The sequence below is a fragment of the Triticum dicoccoides genome, chromosome 7B (assembly GCF_002162155.2).
Source record: "Triticum dicoccoides isolate Atlit2015 ecotype Zavitan chromosome 7B, WEW_v2.0, whole genome shotgun sequence".
Classification (NCBI taxonomy): Eukaryota; Viridiplantae; Streptophyta; class Magnoliopsida; order Poales; family Poaceae; genus Triticum; species Triticum dicoccoides.
This window is the reverse complement of record NC_041393.1, coordinates 384,022,463-384,029,228: the sequence shown is the minus strand read 5'-3', so window position 1 is coordinate 384,029,228 and position 6,766 is coordinate 384,022,463. Positions and strand designations below refer to the sequence as shown.

Here is a 6,766-nt window from a genome sequence, read left to right as displayed (position 1 = left end):
AATTCAGTACAAATTCAAATTTCTCATAGGTTAGCAGCACTCATCAGTAAATCAAGCATCAAGGACTAGAAGAGAACACGTACTCCCTCCGTCTGAAAAAACTTGTCCCAATCTTGTCCCTCAAATGGATGTATCTAGGACTGACTTGATGCTAGATACATGGATGTATCTAGGACTAACTTGATGCTAGATACATCCATTTGGGGGACAAGCTTTTTCCAACGGAGGGAGTACAAGTAAAGAAACCAACAGTGTTTCATTTCCAAGTACAAATACTTTGGCCTTTGCAAAGTGCTTCTCAAGAACTTAATAGTCACCATTAGAATCTGTAGGAAAATTTAAAACGCATCCTGTTACAGTCTGTATATGGTTGACGCCCCCATGTATGTTCTATCAATCCCCGCGATTCCTAACTAACAACTTTTCGCAGTTTGTCAAATTTAACTGCAAATCACAGCCGTGACAATACACGGTTGCGAGAAGCTGGGTGCTCCATCGAGCCATGGCATGCCCTGATGACTTCTTGCTTGTCTCATGTACCTGTGGCCTGGAAGGTTTTCACAATAAAAAGGCACAGTAAGAAATTGCAGCGCAAGAACGGGGGTGCAGTAGAGGATAAATCAAGTGTTTCAGCTCAGGACATACTTTTGCAAGTGTTCCAGCAGACCACAGTAGAGAGTGTTGTTTGGAGCGATCATTTCGGTGACGTTGTAGCCCAGTGGATCAGCAACTTTCACATAAACCTCTTGCCCATTGTACCAATTGTCCAGCTTCTCAGCACGTATATTCCAGATGCCTACGTTGTCGAGCGAGACCAGAACCGCAGTCCACCCTCCTGGGAAGACCTGATGTTGATTTGGAATGGAACAAGAAAAAAAAAAAGAGAAAAGAGAATTGTGTATCAGAATGACCATGAATGCATTTGTCTTCACAAGTGTAGTATGGCTTTGACACATGATGGTCAGATGATGTCCTTTACCTGTGTAGTACTGCGAGAGATGGCATCCCACTTGTTGTATGAACCCCTACTGTTTGGCGTCCACTCACCATAGTCCATCCTGGAATCCACAACATGACAGTGCTCATTTACATCGCTGTTTTCAAGACTACAAAGTGTATCCTACAAAGAATGTTGCATACCCGACTACAAAGAATGAATAACCATCCAGATGGTAGGTCTGAACATCCGTTTCATTGTTCTGGAAGACCATCTCGAGGAAGCCCTTGTAAGAAGCATTCAGCACAGATGAAGCCCTCCTTGGTGGCGCATTGCTTGGCATTGTGGGAAAGTCTGTTTTGTAGACCCCTGTAAGGTTGTGGAGATCAGCAAGCCTCAGTGGAGTCTCGGGAGGAGAGTACGACACCCTGTTTATCGTCCTTCGTCGCTTCCCGTCAATGCTCAGGGGCGACTCGTTCTTCAACACAAAGGTCTGCGTGATGTTGATCGAGCCGTAGCGGAATGATCCCTGTGGATTTGGGCGTGCAGCACCGGAACTCACATTCATCCTGGAACAACAATGCAAGCACTCATCATGGAGATCCTAAGTTACATGAACAAAATATTATTACAGCAATGTTGTCAAGTCATCCATCAGTCACTGACCTGATAGACCTTGCCTGGTTCATGGAATAGTACTTGTCATAGAAGTCATCTGGAGCATCAGGGAGGGGGCCAGAAGCACTGCCTTTGGAGTTTGAGTACTGCAGGATTGCTACACCATTGACATCGTGCCAGCGAGCTTCGCTGCTCACAAACCTCGGGCTTGCCACGATGTAATAGTCTGTGCTTGCATTTTGGTCCATGGTCACCAAGAAAGAGTAAGATTGTCCGACATGTATGTCGAGGTTGGTGTAATTCTGCTGATAAGTGTATGTTCCTTCAGCCTCTACGAGACGCATGTTGTGGTTCTGGATTCTGAAGTTCAGGCTGGTTGAGGTGCCAACATTATGAACGCGGAAACCATATGTTTTGCCTGTTTAGAGCATTGGGTTTTTGGAGTATTATACTTCATATGATAAAGAATTCGGGAGCAGTGGTGCTGATAACTATCAGGAAGGTATATGTTAACAATCTTGACACTGATATCTTAGTGTAGCTAGAATTTTCTAATATTGTTTCCTTCACCCGTGCAATTTCCAAGTCACGCTAAGAAATGTAATAAATCTGACCATTTTATAACAAGGATAATATGCCATACTATTGTGCTCAGCATTAGATACACTTCATTTTCTAGTCACATTTTCGCTAAATTCTAACTCAAACAGTTCATAATTACATTCACTATACCTGGAGACTTTGAATCGCTGTCGACTACAACTTGGTATGCATAACTAGCTTAAACCAGGAATATACCATAATCCAGAAAATATGAGAATTGGGCACATATACAAGTGCAGATTCGAATGTCGTTCTTTTTTGTGATCAAAGACAAGTTACCTGGCTCAACTCCAACAATCTCATATTGAAGGCCTTCTGGAACCAGTGTGGTGTCATATCTATAAGGGCCCTTTGCATTTATCAGAATCCCGTCAGGTATCCCAAGATCCTTGCCATCATCTAGCATGTCCCTCAGTTCCTGCAAGTGACAGAGAGCACTTCTCAAGCACAAAGGCAAAGTGTTTAAGAAAATCACAGTCCATGGACCAGACGACTCATTGGATGATATAATTGTATTTCTTGCTGTAAAAAAATATTATTCCCTTGCCAATTATCAGTCTAAGGCAAGAATAAACCGGGAAATGAATTTCTAATCAATATTAGATTGATTTTGCCTATATCTTGCCAGAACAACAATCTGTATCAACTCTATATGGTATTGTGCTTCTGCCAGGAATCAAGAAAGATTGTGTCAGGGGTCAAGAACTCAGTGTTCTCTCAGACTATTTATGAAACACTGACAGACAATAAACTGAACATTTTTCGCATAAAAAAAACTAAACCGAATATTGCAACCGAAGAATCAGGACTTACAGTGTGGCTCTTGGTGTACCAATCTCCGATGAACAAGGTGACGTCGCCATCAGGCTGGTCGAAGGGGACCGGCACAACGGCGCGGTTGTTGACGGTTAGGGGGCCGTAGCCGCCCGCAGCCCGCTGGAGGCCGAGCGAAGGGAAGTAGAAGAGGCTTCCGATCTGGTCCTTGAGCTGGAACTGGTAGGTCCAGTTCCATCCAGGAGGGATTGGGCAGTTGGTGCCGGCAACGCCGTCCTGCCATGAGTTCATCCTCATCTGGATGCCATCCCTGCCAGCCATGCATATGAGACGGGAGCACTCCCATTTTATTCACTTGATCAAGATTGGCGCGCAAGGACGTCGAAATGCACATTTAAACGCTGGAATGTGCAGAAAGGGCCCTCGAGAAGTAGCATTTTGCCATGTCCCAACTTAGTTATGAGTAAGCATTTCAGGTGTTCACGTGTTGTTTGTTATATGTAGAACAGTGATTACTGGATGTATAGGAAATTCGTATTGAAAGAAAGTGCTGTACAAAACTACAGAGACAGTGAAAGAAGTTAACATTTTCTGCAAAAATACATGTATGAGCTAATGATACAGAGAATTGTCCACAGATGGGCTGAGCAAATCCATGGAAAAAAGCATAGTGATGTGCACATATGGTTATGCCATGGCATGATCGTATTATTAAGCTTATAAACGTCCCCCAAATAGAGAAGGCATTTGCGTGACACAATGGCTAATGGTACCTGCCACCACCCGCAAAAAAAAAAGTACCTGCCACCATGCAAATGGGACTACAGCTAAAGATGGGAATTCGGCAGAGATAACAGAAACTACTAAAGATGTAGCTGCACATTTCCTTCATTCGCTCGCCATGCTCACAAATTTGTGCACATTCCAACATATATATAGCTAAAGAATGGAAAAGAATTGCGATGCAGAATAAATAATTATTTTGAATGTGGAATGGTAGAATACAAACCAGGTGAGGAGGAGAGGCTCATCCAGGTTGTTTTGGACGTTCACCCTCACGCTCCAGTTGGTTGTCACGTTCAGGAGTGGCCCAGGGAACTGGTTGTTGATTGCAATCACCTGCAAAAAAGAATTTTATCATCACTTGTAATTTCGCATCCACACCGGATATGAATAAATAAATTCTGCAAAAAAAATCAAATCCCTTTCTTTTTGAAGGGAGCTGTAGAAAAAATACTCCTACTTGGCATGAGTAAACGAACAAACGAATTTGATGCAAAAACAAAACCTAATTTTCCCAGGAAATTAATGCTAGAACCTCGAGAAAGAGAGGCAGTAATCCAACACCCAAAAAGATTGTTGATCTATGAAAAGGCAAGTGTGTATACGGCAACTAGCTATTTTTAGGACAAGAAAATCGCGAGGCCGCTACAGATTTATTTCGAGATTTAAGGCCGTCACTCTGTCTCAAATTAAGACAAAAACCCCCACATAGATTATTTATTTATTTTGCCTACAACGATAAAATAATTCCTTGGAAACAATTAAGACAAAAATCCATCAGATCAACGCCCCCCTGCGAGAGGAACCGAAGGCAGCACGACGGGATCGTGCGTTCGAGGCCGCGAAATTAGCAACACGGGGGAGAAGAAGGTAGCATTTTCAACACGAGTTCCTCAAAACAACGGCAAAAACGACTCAAAAGGACACCTTTTTTTGCTGAAATTTCAAGAACAAAAGAACATGTCCGAAGACGGAATCAACATCACACACACACACACAGAGAGAGAGAGAGAGAGAGAGAGAAAGCAGTTGTTGTTCCTTGCACGCGAACCTTCTGCGAGACGCCGAGCGGCGCCACCGTCATGTACCCGACCTCCCACCGCACCGAATACGTGGCGTCGCCGGCCGCCGCCGCGGACGCGGACGCCACGACGGCGGCGAGCGCCAGGACCGCCGCCGCGACCACCCTCGCCAACATCGGTCCTCCCGCCCGCCACCAACTCCCCTGCTCTCGTATCGCACGTACGACGTCCTGCGTCTGCGCGCAGCAGGGAAGGTTTTGTTTTCCTTTCTTTCTTTCTTTCCTTCGGCGTGGGTTTTGAAAGGAAAAGAGGAGAGAGAAGCAGCGGCAGCAGCCTTTTCCAGAGAGAGGAGCGGAAGATGGGTAGAGAGGATCCATTTCCATATTAAAATGGGAGTTTCCAATCGTGCGTTTTTAATGCATTTCCATGAACAAATAAATTAGCAGATACAGTCGTTGATCTGGCGGTGCTTCACAAGGAAAGCCCCCCTTTATTTTATTTTTGATTAAAAGAAAACAGCAACAAAGAAATTCATAGGGCGTATTCTAGTGACTGCATTCACAGAGAAAATCGAGAGGAAAGAGAAATAGTGCGTATTCCAAATTGGTTGTTGGTAAGATGCACATAAATATTGTGCACGGCCATATCCCAGATTTACAAATGTTAGCGGCAGGTTAAATTGAGCCTAATTCCAAAAATTCTGAGAAAAAAAATTTATAAACCTTGCTTGTTTAACTTATGTAACATAAATGATGATGAATGTACGAATTGAAGTTACATGTAAGGGATGGTTGATACACAAGCTTCTTCTATCAATGAAAAGATATGCAAGCTTTGCGTATTCGCGAGAAAAAAATGTAAATGTGACCGATTGTTTGTTATGGCCCTATTAGAAACCATGCTCAATATACACATGGAGGATTTTTTGAATGCTGAAGATAGCGAAGGAGAAGTGATATACATGGGGAACTGCTTTTTGGCGGTCCATGGGGAAGTACAATGCGAAGTGGAGTGGGCGTCATGGCGAAGGTGAGATGAGTGTCATCCAACTTTAAAGGAGAGGGATCCATCGAGAAATGTCCAGCTATGATGGAAAACTGAGCGGGAAGGAGGGTCCAGCAAAAAAAAATGAAAGAGTGCGTCGTGGGGTGGAGTTTTGTGTTGGGACCGTACGTTGGAAATAATTTGAGAGAATCTGGACTATCCAGACGGCTGAATTTTGGGGAGCCCGCTGAACCCCCGTTTTATGTCCGAACATGCCTGGACGTATAAGAGAGAAATGAGTTTCGACTTTGAGTACGACTTCAATCATCCGCTTAATTGATATATATGTATTATAGCCCGTAGCAACACGCGGACATTCTACTAGTAATTATTGTATTGCATTACGTTTTGGAGAAAATTTCTAGTAACTCAAACCTCTTGTTACAATTTATTTGTGTTTCTTGTGTAATATCAAATACTCTTTGATGCAAATATTTTTGGTTTCTAATCACACGTGATTCGACACTCTAATTATGCGTTTTCTCTATTTTTGTTTTCTGGAAACAAAGCAATAACAATGTCAGGTTAATATTGTACCTACAGACCTATAGTCGACAAAGGGTCGGCCCACCCTGGTTGCTCAGGGTCTGCCGCCCGTGAATCAAAGAGGCCCCAAGGTGGGACACAATGAGTTTAGAGGGGTACACACGAGGGGGGGGGGGATTGGTTGGGTGGGTGCAAAAGTACTATGATATGTTTTCGACCATCGTCTCTATGGAACGGAGTTGATGAAATTTCATGGTGCTTATAAAAAATGTAGTTTATGTTCAAAAAGGATGGAAATACATTTGTGAAATCTATGCGGATGTGGGCGACACCGCATCACATGTGTTTTGCAATTATGCTGGTATAGATGGACGGGCTGCTCAATGCGACTTCTTAGTAACTTCATCAGTTCCAAAAAAATTGAAGTTGACTCTATTAGTCTTCACTTTGTGGTTTCATCTTTCTCGATTTCTGTTTTTTTATTCGGGATCTTGCTTTT

At 43.3% G+C, this 6,766-nt stretch overlaps 1 pseudogene; it reads right to left on the bottom strand.

Annotated features, from left to right (window-relative positions):
* Positions 1-241: 241 nt before the first annotated feature.
* Positions 242-4,825, bottom strand: LOC119335248 (annotated as a pseudogene).
* Between the last annotated feature and the right edge of the window lie 1,941 nt (positions 4,826-6,766).